General features: G+C 49.2%; 1 protein-coding gene across 1 annotated transcript in view; it reads right to left on the bottom strand.

Moving 5' to 3' along the window:
• LOC144893710 (LIM/homeobox protein Lhx9-like) overlaps window positions 1-16,208 on the bottom strand; it is a 105,501-nt gene that overhangs the window by 29,728 nt on the left and 59,565 nt on the right. The gene's annotated exons all lie outside the window — the stretch shown is intronic.

The raw sequence follows: 16,208 nt of genomic DNA, 5'->3' as shown, positions 1-16,208 counted from the left end.
AACCGCACGTTTGAGATAGGCCGGCCCCGGCTCAGCGAGCCAACTGGGTAAAGATCGGATACCGCCCGAGCTTCTAGGGTGGTGGAACAGTCTTTCGTGAGGAGTCTGGTTGGTGGCCGTACATAATAGAGCCCTGATCAAGTTCAGCGCCGCAGGTAGCGACCAAGCCCATTTATCTAGGCCCCGGCCGAGGGTCCTGAGGCTTAGCATGACGGCCCTCCATATAATCCCATTGAAGCGTTCGACCTGTCCATTCGCCTGGGGTCTGTACGGAGTGGTGTAACTCGAAGCGACATTATTTTGGAGCAAGAAAGACCTCACTTCCTGGGACAGGAACACAGCACCCCGATCGGTATGCACGTAGGCCGGATACCCAAACATAGAAAACAAATTCTGCAGGCACCGTATGACTGTGGCAGCCGTCATATCCACGCACGTATAAGCGAAAGGGAATCGCGAGTACTCATCAACGACAGTGAGCAGCTAACGAGAGTTACTCGACACCGGCAGCGGTCCTTTGAAATCCATCGCCAATCTCTCCCACGGTCTAGTAGCCCTAACCAGCGTCCCCATGGGAGGGTTGTAAAAACGCGGTGTGAGTTCCGCACATACAGCGCAGTCGCGGCAGACCCGGCGGATGTCCTCAACCGAGTACGGCAGATTATCACGACGCACAAGATGAGCGAAACGCGTCACCCCAGGATGACACATAGAGTCGAGCAAAGCGTGCAGACCCTCCAAAGTTATGATACCCGCGCACGTAGCCGGCCTCGATAAGGCGTCGGCGACCAGGTTATCCTTCCCCGGGTGATATTAGATGGTGTAGCAGAAGTCGGCGAGTTCGATACACCAGCGAGTGATTTTCTCATTCTTAATGCGTTGAGCATGTAAGGTGTCGTACATGAACGCCACGCTTTGTTGGTCCGTGATGATTTGGAAGCATCGCCCGAGCAAGTACGGTCGCCATCGCCGAATCGACTCGACGATCGCGTATGCTTCCTTTTCGACAGACGAATGCCTCCGCTCAGCGGAGGTGAGAGTCTGCGAAAAGAAAGCCACGGGGCGCCCCCCTTGGGAGAGAGTCGCCGCGATCGCATGATCCGAGGCATCACTTTCTAAGACGAAAGATTTGCTCTCGTCGATAGTCACCACAGCGGCGCCAGCGATGTCGGACTTAAGGTCCCTAAAGGCAGCCAAGGCGGCTGGGCTCATGGGGAACATGTCGCAGGCCACAAGGGGGCGGAGCTTCACGGAGAAATTGTGCACCCCGACACTAATGGGCGAACAGCCCGAGAGCACGCTTCAGTGAAGCTCGATCGCAGGGCGGAGCCATATCGAGCAAAGGTCGCAGACGCTCCTTATCTGGTGCAACAGAGCCGTAGGTCACGGTGTACCCCAGAAGATCTATCGTGCGCAGGGAGTAACGACACTTAGCCTCATTCATGGTTAGGCGATACCTCTGCGCGACCTCGAGGAAGCGCTTCAGATTAGCATCATGATGCCCCTGGTCATGCCCACAAACCGTAAGATTGTCCAGATATACAAAGACATCTGTCAAGTTCTCCTTAGTAACGAGGTCGTCCATAGCCCTCTGAAAACACGCGACCCCGTTCGTCACCCCAAAAGGTAGTCGGGTGAACTGGTATAACCTTTGACCCGATTCAAAGGCGGTATAGATGCGATCGGCCCTAGAGATGGGGCTCTGATGATACGCACTACGCAGATCGAGAGTGCTATAGACCGAGTACTGGGCCACCTGTCGAACTTGTGCGTCCATCCCCGGTAGGGGGTAGGCATCCAGCTGTGTAAAGCGATTAATCGTTTGTGAATAGTCGATTACCATGCGTCTGCGATGCGCTTCACTTCGCACCACTAAGACCTGTGCCCGCCACGGCGACCGGCTAGGTTCTATGATACCTTCCTTTAAGAGCTGGGCCGTTTCCTCCGCAATGAATTGCGCGTCTGCCCGTGAGTAGCGCCGTGATTTTACCGCTACAGGTGTGCAGTCAGTGGTCATGTTGGGGAACAGCGAAAGAGGCTCAATTTCCATTCCTGCGAGTGCACACACAGCAAGCGTGTCAGTCCCACCAAATTCCATTTCTAAACGTCCATGTCGCTTAAGAAAATCATGTCCAAACAGAATGTCAGCACATAAAGCAGGTAAGACCATGAGATGTACATCTGGAAACATGCGTCCCTTTATCACAAGCTTTAATCGACATTCCCCTTTTGTGCTGAGCCTAAGCCCTTGGGAGGCCATACAGATCCGTCGTGTTGTCCCAAGGACCGGCCATCCATGTTTTCGCACCAGTCGATGATCAATAAAACTATCCGTGGACCCCGTATCGATTAAAGCCCACACAAAAATGCTTTCGATCATAAGTGGAATAATGGCCTGAGCAAGGCCGGGAGGTCCGGCAGTTATTGAGCCATCTGAGCGAGACGATCGCGCCTCGCGTGTAGATCCAACGCCGGCTACAGTTTTCCGGTCATTCGAGCAGCCTCCGGAGGGCGCTCGTGTCAAGCGCATAGTTTGCCGTGCCAAAGCAGGAGCTTGTAGTTCGTACGGGCCGCCTTCGGATGGCGCTAGAGTCGCGCGATGAGTCTCAAAGCCATCATGAGACGTTCGGGTTTTATGTGCAGAAGCAAGAGCTTGTAGTTCGTACCGGCAGCCTTCGGATGGTGCTAGAGTTGCGCGATGAGTCTCAAAGCCATCATGAGACGTTCGGATACCAGTCAAGGATGGTCGCTCTGCGTTCGGTCGTGTTAGTGCCACTTGTTTTGGCGGCCTGATGTATCTCACCAAGGTCGAGCGTGCAGCCAGGGGCCCACGAGGAGGAGCGCCGCTCATCAAAGCCGGGTGAGGCGCCCCGCTCCGTGCTCGGCCCGTTGGCTCGGCGATAAGCCCATTCAAGGTCGCGCGAGTTTGTGTGCCCCGTGCAGTCTTTCGGCAGACTTTAGCAAAATGTCCTTTTGACGAACACAAATGGCATATCGCTTCCCGAGCCGGACACGCAGTCCTGGGATGTTGTCGATTCCCGCAGAAGTAACACATAGCGTTTCGTACAGGCTTTGGTCTAGCCGCTGCAGCCGCCGCCAAGCCTGAATCCGGGTCCTCCTCGGGAGCGGCCAGAAGTTCCGCTAGCGTGGTCGAGTCCGCTCCCGTATCCTCGGCGGTAGCTCTCTTCGGGCGCGCGTGTTGAGAAGTCCCCGCAACGACCCGCATGTTGTCATAGGCGTTAGATTGCTCCCGGGGCTCAGCGTATACGTGAGCCAGCCGCAGAGCTTCCGTGAACGTCAGGTCCACTGTCTCCAAAAGTCTTAGTCTGAGAGTCGAAGAGCTGATCCCAGAGACAAAGGCATCTCGGACAAGATCATCTTGGACTTGCTCATGAGTGCGTACCTCTTGAGTACTGTCTACAAGTAGACGTCGCAGCTCTTGGGCGAAGTGATCTATCGACTCAGCGGGCTGTTGACACCGCGTTGCGAGCAGATGCCTGGAATACACCACACTCCGTTTCCTAATGTAAATTCGTTTTAGCTCTGTCACAGCGGCATTGAAGGTCGTACACTGTTCGATGCTCCTGTAGACGCTATGGTGAACTTTAGTCTGTAGCACGTCCAGTTTCGTTTCAGCAGTGACAACGGCATCCTGGGCTTTGAACTGATTATCCAGTGTCTTGAGCCAATGCGTTAGCTCCGAGCCCGAATCCACAGCTTGTGGGTCGGCGCCGAATGTCGGTACCTGGATCATCTTGTGTCCCGCCATTTCCGCTTGTCCTCGAGTGGACGGCAAGACTGATTGTTATTAAGTGTTGTGAGAATGAATCAAATCCACAACTTTGTCCCATAGGTAGGTTTAATAACAATCAGATCTCTGGCATCATCCTGTAAAATACAATCATGCAATATGTGTATCAGGATCTTGGCATCATATAGAAAGGATCGATATCAGTCAATGCAAGCAAGCCTAGAATACGAGCGGGTACATACCATCCAAGTCTACATGTCATAGTATAATGTCGCAGGAGTGGCCCAGAGTCGCGGACGTCTGAGGTCTTATAGACGCCTCTCAGCGGTTTAAGTGAGCATCACACCTCGGTTCAACTTTGATACATTTTCACTACACAATGTATATAAACCTCTGGGTATGTGGGTGTCTTCTGATACCTCAGGGAGATGGATCAAACAGGGAACCATAACCCAGGTCACCTGTGGGCAAGGTGTAGTACCTGTCAGCCCTCCTTACCAGGGTAACGGTCCGCAGCCATGCGGTATAAATGGCAGATGGCTCTGCACATCTAGTGGATGAGAGTCCAGTTGACTCCAACAGCATGGGCGGAAGAGGGTGAATTCCCCAACGGCCAGCAGAGAGAGTGCCCCCCCCCCCCCCTACCGTCTATACCACACACTTACCTGTATGTACCAGCCGTAGAAAAGCAATGCCATCATTTCCCGAGTTGACTCGACATCATCAATATATGCCTTAAATAGTTTACACTTGTCTATTCATCTGTATTGAGAAATAGTTTAAACATCTCATAACAAAAAACCAAAATACACCTTACCAAAATGGGGGTGTGCAATCTTAGTGAACCCTCTATGATAGCGCTAGGTTCTTAAGCCGCCATTTTGTTTTGGCCTATTGAAACGGGCCTTGGATTGGAAACACTATCTACTCTCACGGACTAATTAAAGTATATAATCAAAACCTGGATTAGGATTTGAGGATCTGATTCCAAACACTTAATAAGTATTGAAATCTGGAATGAAATCTGAAAAATTTAACAACACTAGCTATTCTTATAACTAAGTGTATTTATGTAAGCAAGGCTGTTCTACTCATTCTGTAGTGTCGTCTTAATTCACACCTCCACAGGAAAGGGTGTTTTTTCCAAGTTGCAAGATACCTCACCTTTATTCAAATTTGTCATAATTTCATTATTGTGATTGTAAACAAATAGATGAGGAGAAACAGTGTGAACAAAACATTAGCACTTATTATTCTTCTTCAAAGCATAACGGGGAAACTCAGCTACTCATGACATTGCCAAAACATCAACATAAAAAACAACATACATTTTATTACTCACTGTGTTTTTGGCAACATACACCACACAGATCTTCAAACTCAATGAGAAACGTTTTATTCAAACCCTGAAAACATCAAGGAGAAAGTCTGCTTCTGATAACTATTCTTCTTCTTCAAACTTGGATAGCATTACAGAGAAGCTCAGCTTTAGATAATAATTACCTAAAGGCTCCTTCGTTCACAGCTATGTGTTGTCTTGGCCCATGGTGTATATATATCCTCACAGCTCTGAAAATGCCACAAAACTTAAAAAGAAGACCAAGAAGATCCCCCCTCCATATTCAGTAAAGTGACGGGTGGAATTTCGAGAGAGACCTGTGGTGCTGGCCCCATGATATTCACACACTATTAGCAATGGTGATTGAGGAGCACAGGCCAGGGGTATGTTCTCCCCCTCCCATCCTGCTACCTCGTGCTCTCCCCCCTAACCATCCTCCCACTCTCTCCCCTCCCCCACCCACCCCTCTCTGGCTCTCCCGTTCCGCTCCTCTATCCCACTCCTTCTCTCTCTCCCACCCATCTCTCTCTCCCATCTCTCCCTCTCTCTCTCTCACACCCATCTCTCTCTCCCACCCATCTCTCTCTCTCTCCCACCACTCGCACTCTCTCCCACCCGCTCTCTCTCCCACCCTCGCTCTCTCCCACCCCTCGCTCTCTCCCAACCCTCTCCCTCTCTCTGCCACCCCTCTCCCTCTCTCTCCCACCCCTCTCCCTCTCCCTCCCACCCCTCTCCCTCTCTCTCTCTCCCACCCCTCTCTCTCTCTCCCACCCTTCTCTCTCTCTCTCCCACCCTTCTCTCTCTCTCTCCCACCCCTCTCTCTCTCTCCCACCCCTCTCTCTCTCCCACCCCTCTCTCTCTCTCCCACCCCTTGCTCTCTCCCACCCCTCTCTCCCCCTCTCTCACCCATTTCTCTCTCTCTCTCCCACCCATCTCTCTCTCTCCCACCCATCTCTCTCTCCCACTCATCTCCCTCTCTCCCACTCATCTCCCTCTCTCCCACTCATCTCCCTCTCTCCCACTCATCTCCCTCTCTCCCACTCATCTCCCTCTCTCCCACTCATCTCCCTCTCTCTCTCTCTCCCACCCATCTCTCTCTCTCTCTCCCACCCTCTCTGTCTCTCTCCCTCTTTCCCCCACCCTCTCCCTTTCTCCCCCCCCCCCCCCACTCCTCTCTCTTTCACTCTCTCCTTCTCTCTTTCCCCCACATTCTCTCTCTCCCTTCCCCCTCCCCATCCTTCTCTCCCTCCCCTACCTCTCTCTTTCCCTCGCTCCCTCCTTTCCCTCCCTCTTTCCCTTGCTCCCACTCCCCTCCAAGCACCACCACTCCCTCGCAGTGTCCAGTATTGCGACATGTGGTGAGGCTTCACTCTCCCCTCCCCTCTCGTCCTCCCCTCCTGTCTCTCCCTCATCCCTCTCCGTCTCTCCCCCACCCTTCTCTGTCTCTCCCCCACCCCTCTCTGTCTCTCCCCCACCCCTCTCTGTCTCTCCCCCACCCCTCTCTGTCTCTTCCCCACCTATCTCTGTCTCTCCCCACCCCTCTCTGTCTCTCCCCCACCCCTCTCTGTCTCTTCCCCACCCCTCCTGTCTCTCCCTCCCCCAATCCTCTCTGTCCCTCCCACACCCCTTTCCCCTCTCTTCTCCCCTCCTCCCTCCACTCTTGTCTCTCCATTCTCCACCCCTTTCTGTCTCTCACCCATCCCTCCTGTCTCCCCCTCCCCCACCCCTCTCTGTCTGCCACCCCCACCCCTTTCACCTCGCTTCTGCGCTCTCCCTTATCCCCTCCCTCCCTTTCCCTCCCTCTCACACTTACCTTCCCCTTTAGTAACTCCATATCATTCCCTCCTGTCCTCCTCTTCCTCCCCTCCCCCCCTTCATATTCCCGTCACAAAGCGACTGCGTTACCCGGAAACGCTGGATACCTTTGCTAGTTATAAATGAACTCCTGCCATGCTCTTCTAGCCAAAGAAAGCTGCATGAAGCAACCAAGGAAAGCTACACAAGGTAAGCCGTTTGTTGTTTCAAACTCTACCCGAGTTCCTCCACAGCTGCAGAGCTGGAGAGAGGAAAAGAGATGAAAGAGTTGAGAGAGGAAAAATGATGGGAGGAGATACAAGAAAGGGGAGAGAATCGGTATGTATGCTTGTACCATGCAGCAGATACAAAGGTAGGGGGAGGGGCAAACGTTTAATGTATGTAATAAATATATTGTTGGGGTTTTGAGAACCCTGCACTTAGTAAATTGTTGTAAATATACCCTTTGTAAATAATTCTTTGTAAATACCTCCATTTCTTGTTAAGGCCAAAGGTCGTCCCCTAGTTAGTCCATGAACAACACGTAGCGAACCATAGGCCCTCTTCGTAGTTATTTCATTATTATGTGTTTCAGGTAAGGCTGTGTTTCCAATAGTTGAATCTGCGTTGCATTAATCAAATAAGATAGGTCCCTTTCGTTCCCTTCAAAAGCGGTGCGAGTGGTTTGCTATCCCCACAAGACGCCATTGCCATGTGCCCCATCTCGGAGAAGAAGAGGGAGGAGGCACCAGAACGTGCGTGGCACGTCGTCGTCATCAGAGGTGGAGTCAGCCAGCCCTGACCGGCCAACCAGCACTGCGGTGAGCCAACCGGTAGGTTTGTTCTCAAGGCTGGCGGCTTGATACGGCCGACAGCAATAAAAGCAACTGCGAGGGACTGCTTAGAGAGAGACACATGAGGAGGTTCATGAAAGAGGAGGGAGAGAGGAGCACCGAGCAGCTTGTTGAGCACGAGCATCGATGGAGTGGAAGAGTCGGTGCGCTAGGATCGTCAAGACAGCGACAACATAAACCGTGCTGCCTGCCGGGTTTTCGCGGCTGAAACCATATACGTGGGGCCGCCGCCGGCTGCTCGTTTTCCAGCCCGAAGCGTGGATTTGAAGCAGACCTCCTCCCTGAGCTTTTCCTCCGAACCTGCTTCCAGCCATTCCTGCCTGCAATTCCCTTTGTCGTGTAAGTCCGTTGTCTGTCCTTTTTGTTGTCTGGGGTTTAATAATTAAGACTGCTTAAGGCTGCCCTGTGTATCTTCTTCTTCTTCTTCTTCCTGTATATTACTTTCATTTCTCTTCCTTTGGTTTGTTGTACATAATTAATAAATACCTGTTATTTCTTACCCCTTTTGGGTTTCATTCTTCCCCGATCGCTTTAGTCTTTTCCTGATTGAATACCTGTGGCACGATTTGGCCAACGCTCGGAATCGGGTTTAGTCCCTTGATAACGGCGCGAACCGCAGATTGCTAAACCGCTCGGCAAATACCATCTTGTCCGTGGTTCGAGGCGGTACTTGTCTCCCTGTTTTGCGGAGGGATTGGTGAAGGTATTCGGGAGAACACCTTGACCAATAACCCTGATCAATCCCACCCCGCAAAAGAGCGTTACAAGTACCAGGACCGGTCGGACGGCCAGCTTAACAGGACAAGGGGATTAACCCCCCCTTGCTAACGGGAGTGCCGTCCCCTGGATCTGTAACAATATATATGGCTTTTAATCATTATTAATTAGACAGTGAACATTTAATCGCAAACATATATCAACAATGGTGCTTATGAGCACTTACAGCAAGCAGCATCGCAAATCATTTGCATAATCAAAACTAGAATTGCAGAAATGTTAATATTTCAAATTAACATGTATTTATTTGATTTATTCACAATTATCTAAGGTACATGAAAGTAGCTAGTACATCAATCACAGGTGAAAAAAAAAACTTTTATGAACTTGCTTATTAACTTTCTTGTTAAATTCTGGCGAAATACAGTACTGTACATGTTCGATAAAATGGTAAGACCTTTCATTATTTATTTATGATCCTGTCTCGATGAAATGTTAAATATCCTCATCAGAGTCATTATTCATACATCATTGTCTCATCACTCTGACCACGCCTCCAGTAAACAGGCTCCGCCCTCAACCTTCTCACGAGGTAAGAGTACAGTACTTATTATAGATGGGACATTAAGTAGCTGCAGCTGAAAACCAAAATACAGTATGGAAAGGGCTTGTCAACATTCACCATGTCAGCTGACTTCTTACAATCCAGGTCAGGGACAAGCACTGTCCATTGTCCTCACCAAAACCAAATGAACAAATGGAAACGGATATCTAACTAAAACACAAGTCACAACGAAGTGAAAAGAGATAAACTGGTTTCACTATGGCAGCAAATCCTCCTTAGAGCCATGTTTGACCAAAACAGGTGAGCATCACATTGTACATCAAGAGAGAGAGAGGAGGACAGAGGAGAGAGAGGGAAGGGAGGGTAGTGAAAGAGGGGGAGAGAAGAGAGAGGGAGGAGGAGAGAAGGAGAGGGAGGAGAGAGAGGAAGAGAGAGAGGGACAGAGGGGAGAGAGGAAGAGAGAGAGGGACAGAGGGGAGAGAGGGAAGGGAGGATAGTGAAAGAGGGGGAGAGAAGAGAGGAAGGAAGAGGGGGAGAGAGAGAGGGACAGAGGAGAGAGGAAGGGAGTGAGAGAGGGGGAGAGAAGAGAGAGGGAGGAGGAGAGAAGGAGAGGGAGGAGAGAGGGGAAGAGAGAGAGAGAGGGACAGAGGGGAGAGAGGAAGAGAGAGAGAGGGACAGAGGGGAGAGAGGGAAGGGAGGTTAGTGAAAGAGGGGTGAGAAGAGAGAGGGAGGTGGAGAGAAGGAGAGGGAGGAGAGAGAGGAAGAGAGAGGGACAGAGGAGAGAGAGGGAAGGGAGGGTAGTGAAAGAGGGGGAGAGAAGAGAGAGGGAGGAGGAGAGAAGGAGAGGGAGGAGAGAGAGGAAGAGAGAGAGGGACAGAGGGGAGAGAGGAAGAGAGAGAGGGACAGAGGGGAGAGAGGGAAAGGAGGATAGTGAAAGAGGGGGAGAGAAGAGAGGAAGGAAGAGGGGGAGAGAGAGAGGGACAAAGGAGAGAGGAAGGGAGTGAGAGAGGGGGAGAGAAGAGAGAGGGAGGAGGAGAGAAGGAGAGGGAGGAGAGAGGGGAAGAGAGAGAGAGAGGGACAGAGGGGAGAGAGGAAGAGAGAGAGAGGGACAGAGGGGAGAGAGGGAAGGGAGGTTAGTGAAAGAGGGGTGAGAAGAGAGAGGGAGGTGGAGAGAAGGAGAGGGAGGAGAGAGAGGAAGAGAGAGGGACAGAGGAGAGAGAGGGAAGGGAGGGTAGTGAAAGAGGAGGAGAGAAGAGAGAGGGAGGAGGAGAGGGAGGAGAGAGGGGAAGAGAGAGAGAGGGAAGGGAAGGTAGTGAAAGAGGGGGAGAGAAAAGAGAGGGAGGGGGAGAGAAGGAGAGGGAGGAGAGAGAGGAAGAGAGAGAGAGGCACAGAGGAGAGAGAGGAAAGGGGAGAGAAGGAGAGGGAGGAGAGAGGCAGAGAGAGAGAGAGAGGGGAGAGAGGAAGAGAGAGAGGGACAGAGGGGAGAGAGGGGAGAGGACGGGAGTGAGGGAAGGGGAGAGAGGGGAGAGGAAGGGAGTGAGGGAAGGGGAGAGAGGGGAGAAATAGGGAGAGGGAGATAAGAATGGAGGAGGAGAGATCGAAAGAGGGATAGAGAGAAAGAGAAACAGATTGAGAGAGGGAGACTGAACCAAACAAAACTCCAGAATTTCAGCATCTTGCACCTGAATGTCAGCACCTGATAAGGTAGAATCCTGTCCACTTAGCGTACCGAATGTCTCGTTAAGAGCACACCACCAGCACTGGCTAAAACACAACTTTTAAAACTCACTTATATTATTCTTTAGAGATCTTCGTTGCTTTATACATCACATGAATGAATAAAACATACCGATTAGCGTCACAAAAGTACTCAATTGACAACAATCCCTCCCTCTCTCTGTCCCTCTCTCAGCACCTCTCCCCTTTTCATTTAAACACAATTGGACTCGATCCCCCCACCCCAAACTGCCTCTCTCTAGCCCACCACGTGAGTCCAAAAATCTCTAATCCTTTCAGCCTTTTAGTTACCCACATTTCTTTCCCTCTCCCCTTTGACCTTTCCCTTTTATTCTCTTTTACTCTCCCGATTTCTCTCTCTGTCCACCTTTACTTCACTGTCATTCATTCATATAACTCTCTCTCTACTTCCCTTTCCACTCTCTCCCTATTCATCCACCCCCACCTCCAAGTGCCTTCCCCATGTCCCAACTCTATTTAGTACTTCTATGGACATGCCTAATCCTCTCGGCCCATTACCCCCGTTTGCTCTCTCCTTCACCTCTAACCCCCATTTGTCCAACAGCCAACCCCAATATTTTTCAGTCCGTAGACTTCACCTTACTCTACATGAGGTCCAGACTACTTTTAAACCTCTTGAAAGAAACCTATGATTTGCTCGTTTATGGTTTTGAACGAAGTTTGAAATCGTTATCTCAAACATATTGCTCTGCTTATCCATCGTTATCTTAAACAGAACTGCTTGTCTCAGATTCATGGAGCTGCTTGTCTCACACTCATGGAGCTGCTTGTCTCAGATTCATGGAGCTGCTTGTCTCACACTCATGGAGCTGCTTGTCTCAGTTTCATGGAGCTGCTTGTCTCACCCTCATGGAGCTGCTTGTCTCACACTCATGGAGCTGCTTGTCTCAGCTTCATCGAGGTGCCTGTCTCAGACTCATGGAGGTGCTTGTCTCAAATGTCTCAGACTCATGGAGGTGCCTGTCTTAGATACATGGAGGTGCCTGTCTTAGATTCATGGAGGTGCTTGTCTTATATTCATGGAGCTGCTTGTCTTATATTCATGGAGGTGCTTGTCTTAGATTCATGGAGGTGCTTGTCTTAGATTCATGGAGGTGCTTGTCTTAGATTCATGGAGGTGCCTGTCTTAGTTTCATGGAGGTGCTTGTCTTAGATTCATGGAGGTGCCTGTCTTAGATTCATGGAGGTGCTTGTCTTAGATTCATGGAGGTGCTTGTCTCAGATTCATGGAGATGCTTGTCTCAGATTCATGGAGGTGTTTATCTCACACTCATGGAGATGCTCGTCTCAGATTCATGGAGGTGCTTATCTCACACTCATGGAGATGCTTCTCTCAGATTCATGGAGGTGTTTATCTCACACTCATGGAGATGCTTCTCTCAGATTCATGGAGATGCTTATCTCACACTCATGGAGATGCTCGTCTCAGATTCATGGAGATGCTTGTCTCAGACTCATGGAGTTGCTTATCTCACACTCATGGTGATGCTTGTCTCAGATTCATGGAGCTGCTCGTCTCACACTCATGGAGATGCTCGTCTCAGACTCATGGAGCTGCTTATCTCACACTCATGGAGCTGCTTCTCTCACACGTGGAGATGCTCGTCTCAGATTCATGGAGATGCTTGTCTCAGACTCATGGATTTGCTTATCTCACACTCATGGAGCTGCTTATATCACACTCATGGAGCTGCTTGTCTCACACACATGGAGATGCTCGTCTCAGATTCATGGAGGTGCTCGTCTCAGACTCATGGAGATGCTCATCTCAGATTCATGGAGATGCTCGTCTCAGATTCATGGAGCTGCTTGTCTCAGATTAATGAAGCTGCTTGTCTTAGACTCATTGAGATGCTTGTCTCAGATTCATGGAGCTGCTTCTCTCACACATGGAGATGCTCGTCTCAGATTCATGGAGATGCTTGTCTCAGACTCATGGAGTTGCTTATCTCACACTCATGGTGATGCTTGTCTCAGATTCATGGAGCTGCTTGTCTCACACTCATGGAGCTGCTTATCTCACACTCATGGAGCTGCTTCTCTCACACGTGGAGATGCTCGTCTCAGATTCATGGAGATGCTTGTCTCAGACTCATGGATTTGCTTATCTCACACTCATGGAGCTGCTTATATCACACTCATGGAGCTGCTTGTCTCACACACATGGGGATGCTCGTCTCAGATTCATGGAGGTGCTCGTCTCAGACTCATGGAGATGCTCGTCTCAGATTCATGGAGATGCTCGTCTCAGATTCATGGAGCTGCTTGTCTCAGATTAATGAAGCTGCTTGTCTTCGACTCATTGAGATGCTCGTCTCAGATTTATGGAGCTGCTTGTCTCAGATTAATGAGGCTGCTTGTCTTGGACTCATGGAGATGCTTGTCTCAGACTCATGGAGATGCTTGGCTTAGATTCATGGAGATGCTTGTCTCAGATTCAGGGAGATGCTTGTCTCAGATTCATGGAGATGCTTGTCTTAGACTCATGGAGATGCTCGTCTCAGATTTATGGAGCTGCTTGTCTCAGATTCATGGAACTGCTTGTCTCAGATTCATGGAACTGCTCGTCTTAGACTCATGGAGATGCTTGTCTCAGATTCATGAAGATGCTTGTCTCAGATTCATGGAGCTGCTTGTCTTAGACTCATGGAGATGCTTGTCTCAGATTCATGGAGATGCTTGTGTCACATACATGGAGATGCTTGTCTCAGACTCATGGAGCTCCTTGTCTCAGATTCATGGAGGTGCTTGTCTCAGACTCATGGAGCTGCTTGTCTCAGACTCATGGAGGTGCTCGTCTCACATTAATGGAGCTGCTCGTCTCAGACTCATGGAGCTTCTCGTCTCAGATTCATGGAGCTTCTCGTCTCAGATTCATGGAGATGCTCGTCTCAGACTCATGGAGCTCCTTGTCTCAGATTCATGGAACTGCTTGTACATAAATCACATTCAGGACAAGACATCAGCAACAAGACAACAACAACAGTCAGTGTAAATTTGTAAAAATCAAAAAGTAATGAGTAGATCATGGACAAACATACAGGGTTTACGGGATTTCAACCTGGGTTCTGAACATCATGAGTGGGTGTTCAAATGAGAACATGAACAGGCAACCCAAAGGTTTTTTTAAAATCAAACGTAACTGATTGTTTTCATTGACAAAGGCATTGGTTTATTGTGTTTAGGCCAATGAGGTTTTCTTGCAGACATTGTATGGAATAAGAATCACAACCGATGACGTCACTGCTCACCTCATCACCCAAACTTCCCTTCTTTGCAGTAGGCTCAGTAATGATGTAAATATGAGAGCATTTTATTATTACACATCGTCATCATTCCTTCGGAAGTTTCTCAACCCTAAGAATGTGGTTGTGTTGACATTATGCACCAATGTTGTATTCATCTACACTAATATTATTAAAATAGCTTGTGTCTGTGTGTCTGAGTGTAAGTGTGTTTGTCTGCAGCATAGCTCCATGACGATGGCAGCTAGAAACTTTGAAAGCTTGTACACATGCTCAGGGCACCCCAATGGTGTGCACCAGTGTATGAGTTGCGATGACGATCAACGAAAGCTAGGATCAGAGCCTGCGGTGGTGTGAAGTCTTGCTTCCCACCAATGTTTTTACACACAGACTGTTTGTTTGTTGCAATGAGTCGAGAAGGAGACTCACGAGGTCTGTGCATCTTTGCCAAACAGAATGAATTTTAGATAAGGAGAGGGACTATACATGGTGCTGGCCGGCTAACCTGTAACATTGACTATAGTAAGATCGTACAAACACAGGAGCGGATCCAGAGAAACTTTGGAGTTTTATTGCTCCCAAGAAAATGTTGCCTTTTTTTCCCAATTATTTTTTCAAATTGACTAATTTGGCCTAATTTGGCCCAGTAAACAAAGCCTTTTATAATCTTACCATTAATTTGCAATTGGTCACTGGCTTTGACACCAATACAAGTTTTTATTATGGGACCTAGGCATCAAAAAGCTACACATCATCACCATCATCATCATCATCATCATCATCATCATCATCATCATATCGAACAAACAGTTTCAAATGGAGCGCCTCACCACCAATAGAGCATTTACATTGCATCAAATGTGGCAATAAATGCCAAAATTGTTGCCCCCACCTTGCCAACTCGATATGACAAGACGCCATTTGCATTTATTTCTGCCTCCATCCCGACCCAGTCCAGAATTCCGTGTGGGCACGGGAAACTTGCGACATTATTAAAATAAAAACAAGAAATATTTAAAAATTTAATTAGCAAGGGGTGCCACTCCCTTCCCCCTGACACCCACCCCCCCCTTCCAATCCCCTTCCCCCCAAAATGATGCTGTGTTTTTATTCCAGTAATACACACACTTATTATTTTGGCGAATAAGTGTGTGAATGAGTAAAATAAACATTTCGTTGATAGCAGTAAATAAAGCATGTTTCTGAAGTAGAAACATTGTAAATATTGGCTATCAATATATAAACTGGATTACTCCACTGTAACATATTGTCCTGTCACCAGCGATTAAGACCGCTGAATGACGGATAACCGAGACAGTTTTACTCCCGAGGTGGTAGCCCCAAAAATGGCAGGTGGTATTTTTGTCGTGCGAGGAATGAAGGAAGGTGAAGCGTTTACTTGAACAGAACACATGGGTTTATTCCCAAACCCACAATGAATAAAAGAACACGACAAATAAAATGCACCACAAATAATTTAATGAAAATAAACCAAAGAGGTGAAAATGAAAGGTGAGGTAAAAACTAATGTCTACTTTGAGGATCCTAACATGCTGACTCAAAGATGGACAAGGGGACAGATAATAAAAATAATATGCTTCCTTTTTATTGTGCACTTAGCTCGTCGTGCCAACGAGTACTTTGGTGAGGTCCGCAGTGGTGGCCATGTCCATCGCTTCCCGCGCTTGCGCGCACAATATGGCGCCGGCCGATGACGCAAGTGTATCGAGCCGTCAGGCGGGCAGCCAAGACATCATCCTCTCGATTCCTGGCCAGCAAGCACAACGTGGCCCCCGGCTCCCCCGAAGAGCACCACAGCCACCAAAACATCCTCACTCCGATTTTTCCAAAGCTCCACAAGCTCCCCACCGAAAGCGCACAAAATGGCCAAGCTCATTTTTCAGCCTAAGAGATGCACCCTTCTTCTCTCTAGAAGCTTCTTCATGATGTCACACCGACCAATGGCAAAGCTCTTTCCAAATCACCCAATGGTCCTCTCGGCCAATCACGACATTCAGGAGCGTGGCCTGCCGGCTCTTTCTCCCACGCCTATCGTGCCAGTCTGGGGGCATGGCCTTTTTCCTTATTAGGTCCATTGTGCGGGGCTTACTTGCCGATCAGTGTTCATAGGGCCGGCGCTGGTTGTAAATGTTGTTTAATGGGGGTTTTCATGGCCAGCCTTTTA

Source organism: Myxine glutinosa, chromosome 9 (genome assembly GCF_964187855.1).
Source record: "Myxine glutinosa chromosome 9, kmMyxGlut1.1, whole genome shotgun sequence".
Classification (NCBI taxonomy): domain Eukaryota; kingdom Metazoa; phylum Chordata; class Myxini; order Myxiniformes; family Myxinidae; genus Myxine; species Myxine glutinosa.
Note: the sequence above shows the minus strand (reverse complement) of the source record. Positions and strands in the feature narration are given on the sequence as shown.